This window comes from Cinclus cinclus, chromosome 2 (assembly GCF_963662255.1).
Source record: "Cinclus cinclus chromosome 2, bCinCin1.1, whole genome shotgun sequence".
Classification (NCBI taxonomy): domain Eukaryota; kingdom Metazoa; phylum Chordata; class Aves; order Passeriformes; family Cinclidae; genus Cinclus; species Cinclus cinclus.
Window position 1 is genome coordinate 13,072,553 of NC_085047.1, and position 9,122 is coordinate 13,081,674.

The window sequence follows — 9,122 nt, forward strand, 5'->3', positions numbered from 1 at the left end:
TGTATGCCACTCCTACAAACTCACCACAACTGAATTTGTATGTCACTAGCAAGAGCAAACAGTGAACAGAAATCCTGGTTTGTGGTTAGAAATGGTGAGAAAAGGAAAAGTAGAATACAATTAGGAACTAAAATCATAGAATCATTTAGGTTGGAAAATACCTTTGATAGGTTTAATAGGTTGGTATTCCTCCTGTACTGTACTGAGAGGCACTTCCATCAGAGATGTGATAAAAGGACTGAAAGGAAGGGGTTGTTTACTCATTCAGGACAGAGAAGTGGCACCAAGGTCATGGTATATCTTGTCATGGTATGCCCTGGAGTCCTATGGTATCTCCAAGATCCCAAGAATTATAATGGGGTATGAAATGTCAGTCAATTCTGTGTCAGTTTTGTTTTATATGACCACGAAAGTTCTGCAGTGACAGTCCTGTATATTAGAAACTGCTCATCTTAATAAATTGTTTTTAGTAAAGCATCTGAAAAATTCGATGCACTGGTGTTTTTCTGAGAGTAGCACTTAACCAAGGAATTGACAAGAATGAGAATTAAAATTCCTGAAAATACACTGAGAGTTAAAGTAACTTCTATGTTGCTCTATTTTTATTTTTACATGAGAATTTTTTCTGAGTTGTAACTATCCAAACCCAGCTTTGGCTCTTCAGAGGTAGTTGGAACATAGGGAGAAACCCCAAATGGATGTATTTGGTCTACATGGTGTATTGGCTCTGGCTGAGACCACAGCAGACCTCACAGGTCTGTGCTTTGCATTGGTATCTAGAAAGATTTGGAGGACACACCCATGTTCTGGTTCTGCTAGGCAGTGCTCCCACAGCACCAGGGCCATCTCTCCAATATACCAGCAAGGCTACCCTCCCCCAGTAAGGTGGGAGTGGGTAAGACCTTGGGAAGGGTCACAGCCGGGGCAGTTGACCCAAGCTGACCAAAGGGATATTCCATACCATACAGCATTTGCTCAGATATAAAAGCTAAGAGAGAGGAGAAAGAGGGAGGACAAACATCATTATGATATTTGTTTTCCAGAGAAACCACTATCTGTGCTGAAGCCCTGCTTCCTGGGAAGTACCTGGACATTGTCTGCTGATGGGAATTAGAGAATAAAATCTTCTGGTATCCTTTTCTTCCACATTCAGCCTTTTCTTTGCCTTGTTAAATTGCCTTTGTCTACTTTAATGGGTTTTTTTTCCATCTTATTTTCTCCCCTCTTGTCCTGTTGAGGAAGGGAGTCATGAAGCATCATGGTAGGCAATTGGCATCCAGGAAAGGTCAATCCCCCACGGTCCTTTCTCGGCCTCCAACATCCGGTATTGCAAATTCAAACAAAGATAGTAACTGGGAAATGTAATCAGCAAAATATGGACATGACAATATTAGAGAGTGAAAAGATCCTAGACAAATTTCAATTGTCATAATTGTGGCAAAAGTAAGAGTATCAGATTGTGTGTAAATTGTCCACTTTTGTTTGGTGTTGTGATGATGATTTTGGAGCACAGAATTATTTTTTTGTTGATAGGAGTGAAGTTTGTGAAGATTATGAGGACTGTGGATTTTAAAGATTCATCTTAAATGCATAATTCCCAGATAAGGGGGAAGGATGGATGGATGGATGGATGGATGGATGGATGGATGGATGGATGGATGGATGGATGGATGGATGGTTTATGTGGCAAAGTTTTGGTAGCGGCAGCTACAAGGGTGGCTTCTGTGAGAAAGTGCCAGAAGCTTCCCTCATGTCCAAGAGAGCCGTCGCCAGTTGATTCCAAGAGGGACCAGCCCCTGGCCAAGGCCAAGCCCAACAGCAAAGATGATAGTGCCTCAGGAATAACATTATTTAAGAAGAGGGGGGAAGTTACTGCCCATTGGCAATAAAATTTCCTAATGGAAGTATTCTCGCCTACTGGAGCATCTCTTAAAAATCTGCAGCCTGTGGGAAGGACCCACATTAGTGAACTTTGTGAAAGTCTGGATGTCATGTTAAAGACCCCACATTGCAACAGGGTAAGAACATCAGAGCAACAGAGATGAAGTGTTATGAAGTAATCACAGGTCCCATTTTCCACCTCCTTGTCACTTGTGAGGATGGAGGGCAGAGTCAGGGATGCAGTTGATACTGGGAAAAATGAGAGAAGGTGGGTTTAGCTTTGTGTTTATTTCTCACTGTCCTCCTCTCTTATTAGCTTGCAGTACATTGAATTAATTTCCCCTAAGCTGGGCCTGTTTTCCCCATGACAGTAATTGGTAAGTGATGTCCCTGTCCTTACCTCAGCCTTCAAGCATTTCCATTGTATTTTCTTCCTCTGTCCTGCTGAAGAAAGGAGAGTGATCGAGCATTTGGTGGGCACCTGGTGGGCATTTAGGGTCAGCCCTTGACAGTGAGCCAGCAATTGATATATTGGTAGTGGACACTGACCCGCTGAACCATAAAGAACTGCCAAAAGCTCTTTTCTGCGTTAGGATTTACATCCTTTAGCATGACTGTAATTCTGAACATATAGACAAAGCATTCAGAGTTTGAAGTCAGTCTCCAGATACAATTGCTATCATATATATTGCGTATCAATGTCTTAATTTTATCTGTAGTTAAATATCAATTAAACAATCCAATTTCCTCCTGTCTTTCCTATAACACAGGGCTACAGTCATCTTGACTATCTGCTACCCACCAGGCAGTGTTGAATAAAAGAACTTCTAAGGAACTGCCTAAGGAATGGAGGGCCCTGCCAGCCTCTGCTCCAGGTGCTGTCTTGCCAAAAGTTCCCTGATGGTCTCTGGAAAAACGATGCTGTATCCAGCTCCTCCCTATAGTGCAGCTATCTGGAGTGCTGTCAGAGTAAGATGAAAGGAAAAAAACACAATCAAAGTTCACCTGAGGTTCTTGCCTTTGCCCCATTGAATGCACTCTAGAGAATGTACTTTTTTTTCATATTTGCTGTCCTAGTCTTTTTTTATGGTAATGGCTGTTGTTCTGTGAGAGTGTATTTATCATGTTCCAGTGCATATCACATTTTTAAGTACATGTCTCTTGGAAGGTGCAAAGGCAAGGGGTCCACAATTAGCTTTATCCAATCAATTCCAGAGCAGAAGAGTTAAAATAAAAAATGTTGGAATAATATAGGCAATGTAGGAAAGTAGTTGGAACATGGCCAACCTAATACAAAGGCTGTACATGAACCTTACTCATACTGAAATAATAGAAAGAATTTAATTCATTTTAAAGGCCCATTTGAGCATTTGCACCAACTGGCCAGTGAACTTGAAGTAGCCACTGTACTATATGAAGACAGGGTAATATCATTTTGAAGAAAACCTCCAAGCATTGATGGCAAATTAGATCTCTATTTAAAAAAAGAACTTAAGCATCTCTGACCTTCCAACGCTTGCCTTGACTGTTTAAGGGAAATATTGATAAATTAAATATGGACTAGGACATGTATTTTTAAATTAATAATAATATTCTACTCTGAAAGCACCTCTGAATATTTAAAAACAAAGACTCTTTTGCTCTTCCTGTCCTCATTTATTTTTCTTTTTGTCATAAATCTTCAAAAATTGTTTATATTATCTTTAAAAATATTATTATTAATGAATGTCATCATGTTATGGCATTGCAGTTTCCTGCAATCAAATGTATAACTCATATATATTTATTTGGATTTTTTTGTCTTCCTATACACAAATGTATAAATACCATATTGTCTGCTATTCTTTCTGTTTTCATATTTTCTCCCCTTTTTCTCCTGTTTATAACTCCCAGTGTGCACAATTCCATGTAATTCACTCCTTGTCCCTTTCTTTGAAATTGTTAGCACTAGCAAATGCAGTGTTCCCTCCCTAGTAGTCTCCTCTGGCAGGAATTCCTAAAGAACTTTTAGGTGATATTCCCATCCTCATCTGACTTCAAAGAGTCAGTTTAGTGCCTTGGATCTGAGGACATCCACTTCTCTGTCTCGATTACTTACGAAAATAAGTAATGCTAATAGAAAAACCCCTACCTTTCACCCTAAAGTGTGTATAAGGTGTACTCAATGGCCAACGGTGAGTGTCGTAAAAAGAACTGTGATTCCTACTGCATGGATATGTAGCCAAAGGATTATGCCCTTGTCTCACTCCATAAAATTCTACAAGTTAGATCATGTAATGCCTGGGATCAATTCACACGGCTTCTTCCCTTTTGTGAAGATCTTAAATCCGCTCCATGGAGAAGTAGTAGAATACATGCTTGGCTTCATATTGCTCTGGAGTGAGGTCAAGCCCATTGCAGTTGTTCCATCAGGGAGGGTAGGTAGTCACTGAGCCAGAAAGAGCTCCCAAAGGATTCAGAAAAAACTCTCTGTATGCTCTTTCAGTGTTGCCTAGTCCATGGGTTATGCTACCTATTTATTTCTGACAGCCACAAGAATAACAAGGAATTGAACCTGGAAGCAGAACCGAATGAAGTGTGACACTGCCGGTGGAGCAGGAGCTGCTGACAGGGAAGGAGCAAAGGTAGAGGTACACTTTATTGACCTTAGTCCCTCTGAAAGTTGTCATTATGTTAATGGAAGGACAGAAGTACCTTAACTTCACGTACCTTTCAGCTTTCTGTTATTTAAGAAAGCACTTTAGAGTCTGATAGCATGTAGAAAAGTAACAATTTTTTATTGAATAACAGAACTTTTATATTATTACATGACAGCATATCCACTATATAATTCTTTTTGACTAATGACAGCATTTACTGTTAGATTGTTAGGTCAAAACTTTAATTAAATCTCGTATCTCAAGCATTTCTTAGTTCTTTGTGATAAAAAAAGTTTTCCGGGTTTAGAAGAGGAGGATTACTAGTCAGAAGTAAGGCCTAGCCTTTTAATTTATTTTGTTGTGGCTGTAGCAGGCAACACTAACTTGTGAAACTACTGTTCAGAGTTAGGTGTTATTTACTTTTTAAAAAATATTTAGGCATACCAGTAAAATTGTGAAAGTTGAGAAAAAATAAATTCTACTATTAGGTGCTACCCTTAACCTTCAGATGAAAATTGAAGGCAAACACTTGTTGATTTCTGCTTTCTGCAGTAATAGGTTTAATTTTGCCAACCTAACTCAGATACAGATAAAATATCTACATGTTTTGATGCAATTTGAGATCCTTCTGAATTGTGGTTCAAGTCAGACAGGGTTTATATTGAGCAGGCAATAAATCTGCACAGCATCTCAGGATGTTAAGTCACTCCCTGCCTGATCTATGCACTTTTTTGTCAGTTTTTATTCATGAAAATGTATGTGAGAACTACCCCTTGCTTTCCATGAGTGAAAAGAAGGCTTCCCCCAAGTGCCACCTGCTTCCCAAAGCATACAGGGGATGTGAGGCTGAAAGAGGAGCTGCTTTGGCTGCAGAGCTTCCACAAGCCAAGACACCCATTTGTTCAGGGCTGTTGTGCCGAGATGTGGAGTGGGAATACCACTGCTTTGACCAGACCTGTCCTGGCTTCCCATGCTCTTGGTGGAGGTGATGTTAATGTAGCCAATCTTTTATGGATGCTATTCCGCACAGCCCAGGAATGACACTGATCTCCGTGTAGTGAAGATATGCAAGGTCTCACATGATGCAAATTCCCTGTGGCTCTTGTAAGAAAAGTCATACTGTGTGCAGAGCTGAACTTTTATGTTCTACAGCATGCAAAAAATAAAACAAAACAAAACAAACAAACAAAAACAAACAAACAAACAAACAAAAACACTCCAGGATTTTCTTGGTTACATTATTTTTTTTTCTTTTTTTTTTTTAAGTAGCATATTGAGTAGGTGATGACTATTTAACACTTCCATCATTAACTTCTGGCAATAACATTTATTTTTATGTATGCTTTGCCATTGGTTGAATGACCAAGTGGCAGCAAAATATTTCTATTTCAGCTGAGACATGAGGTATCTGTGCTCCAAACAATTTGCAGAACAGACAACACTAGATCCACTTTTTACAAACAGTAAGACTGATCTTTCTGGGTAATTGTGCTACTTTGCCTCTTTCATTGTACATACTATCTCTATTATTATTTTCTATTTGGTGTTGGAGTCTTCCTAGAAGCTACTGCTGTTTGGAAACAAGATGTAATCTGAGGTCAAAGATTTATAAATCTAACAGAAAATGTGTAGATAAAAGAAAATATTTCAAACAGCAAGGTTAGCTGCAGTGTTGACATACTGTTTCTAAATTGATGCAGAACATATTTTTTCAAAGGTATAGAACTGCAATCCAGCTAACACTAAGTGCAACCACACATCCAGGTAAGATTTTTCTTGCTTATGCTATGTAGCTTAACCTAAAGTCCAGAAGCTGGATAGAGCTCAGCCCTCCAAATTGCAACCAATCTCTTCTTAGCATCTCTCTGAGGGCCCAGTAGACACTGGCATTCATTAGGATGCATAGTTCACAAGAGTTTTAATTCCATTTCCTGAGGGTTTGACACATGGATGCATCCTTCCCCATAAACTGACAGTGATTTATCCCCGCTTTTTGACTAGAATGTCAATTCACATGAAACACTCACCTGTTTGATGCTTGATTCAGGGGTAGAAAGTGCCTGAATAGTTCATGCCTGAGCCCCACAGCTGCTCCATGGGGAAGGAGAGAGGGAAGGCAGTGGGAGACTCCTTCCAGACAGGGATGAATGTCTCTGCTGATGTAATCTCCTGTTGAGGAAGGTTTGCTGCTTGCCAGAGACTCAGAGACGAGATCATTTTGGGGCTGCTGAAGCTCCTTTGGCTTTTACAGAGTTCTTATGGATATTTTGGAAAGCCACAAGGATGATTGAGGAGCTACAGCACCTCCCACACAAGGAATGACAGACAGAGATGGGACTGCTCAGCCTGGGGAAGTGAAGGCTCGGGGTGGCTCTAAATAATGTGTATAAATACCAAAAGGAAGCATGCCAGGAGGATAGAGTCAGCCTCGTTTCAGTGGTGCCCAGTGGCAGCACAGGAGGCAACGGGCCCAAATTGAAATGCAGAAGGTTCCCTCTGAACACATGGAAACATTTTTTTCACTGTGTGGAGAGCCAAGCAGGAGAGCAGGCTGCCAGGTGGGGTGGTAGAGCCTCCATTCCTGGTAATATTCTGAAGCTGTCTGGACACTGCCCTGGGCAGTGGGATTTAAATGACCCTGCTTGAGCAGGGGGGATAGACCAGGTGACTTTCAGAGGTGCCTTCCCATCTCAACCATTCTGCAAGTCTTCTCACATGGTGTAGTCAAGTAGGTCCATTGAGTGTAAGGCACCAAAGTTACGGTAATGCAACTGAGTAAATCATTGAATATAAATAATTTTTGTTTTATTTTTAAAAGTAAAAATAAATTCTCTTGAAGCTGATACTTTTTTTCTTCCTAGACTTCCCTCACAGATTTAAATTTAAAAAAAAAATCATTCTAAAAGTGCTTGTAATTTGACAAAGGTCAGATTTGATAAAGCATCCTTAGCAGATTATTTGAGCAAATAAAAATTTTTAAGCAAGCATGATAGGTATATGATTTGATTGTTCATAGACAAAAATCAGAAAATTAGTGATTTTGAAACTTGTAGACATGTAAAAATGCATAACCTTGCATTCATGATCATGCCAGGACTGTATCTGCATAGAAATTGATCTGAAATGCACTGACAATGGACCTGGATATAGAAATGTGTTTAGAACAATATGAGGGGGTGGGGGGAGGGAAGGAGTGTCTTTTTAAAAATAATGTTTTATTTAAAAAAGGTGACCAATAGAAAGATACTAGAGCAGCAGTGTTTTAAACTGAAGGGTTATTTCAGCTACACTTAATATATTGTTCTGAAAAATTGACATACTTGAGATTTTTTTTTCCTTTGGCGCTAGTGATATGCTTCAAGTATTCTTATAATGCATCCTATGTCATGCCAATTTTATTTATATAATTATCCATGGACACTGTACAGTCATGAAATTTCAGGAATATATCTCCTCATTCTCAGCTCAGAAGAACAGCAGATGGTGTTTGCTTTTGGGTTACCCCAAAGAACTCTTTTCTTTTTTTCTTTTCCCAAGCTTGAGTTTATATCTGAGTGTATATATAAATTCCATGATTCAATTTATATAAGCATGCAAGGCATGACAATGATAATGGTATTGACTTGTAAATAACATGTTGCTTTAATGGCCTTGAATGATGTTATTCCAGTCAAGATTTCCTTGTATCAAAAGTGAAGGGTGGAGGTGAGGTGCCGAGTTAGAGGGGGCAGTTAAGTGAAAAAGTACTTTTCGTTAGAGAAGTGGAATTGCAGTCAAAATGCCACAGAGAAGACTGAAATATGTTTTAGAGGCCAGATTGCAAGTGCTCCTGGGAGAAGTAGGGAGGCAGTGCCTCTGCCCCAGCTGTCCCTCACTCCAGCAACGCAGGAGGGACTAACGTCAGTACAGACACCTGAAAGAGATTTTTCTATATTTCTATTTCTCTATTTCTATATTAACTGCCTATTTCTATCCCAGGGGACCTTGCAGTGATTATTTTTAGGGCCAAAATTTTGTCACTTATACTGGAGAGGGATAAATGCTTATAGAGTTGCCAACACTTGTCCCATTCTAAGGTTAATCCTCACTGTATAAAACTCTCTGAGATGGCAATAACAAAGCAAACCCAACTCCCAGATAGTACTCAGCTACATTTCTTAGAGAAACTATCATATGGTTTAATAGTTACTAAGTTAATAATTCTGATATTACAGAAAATGAAAGAAATTGATTAATATCGCAAGTAGTGAGGAAACTAATTTTGAAAAAAAAATCACCTCAGAAGCTATTCAGAGAAGTACAAATATATCTAAAATTCATATTCAGATTACTATGTCTGTTAATTATTATTTTTTTCCTGGTGCCTTTTACCTTTTTCCCATTGCCAGCTTTTCTTTTCTTCTCACCTCCTTTTTCTTATCTCTATATACGAAAATTTATTAGATATTTTGAATAACTCTGAAATGGGTAAAAAAATCTGTATTTTAAAATAATTAAGCACAGTAGAACATACATGTGTTTGGGGTTTTTTGTTTGCTTTTTTAATGGGAAATCAGTGTTAATGTGTTTAACAAGAATCAGATTAGTGGCTTAGATTAACTA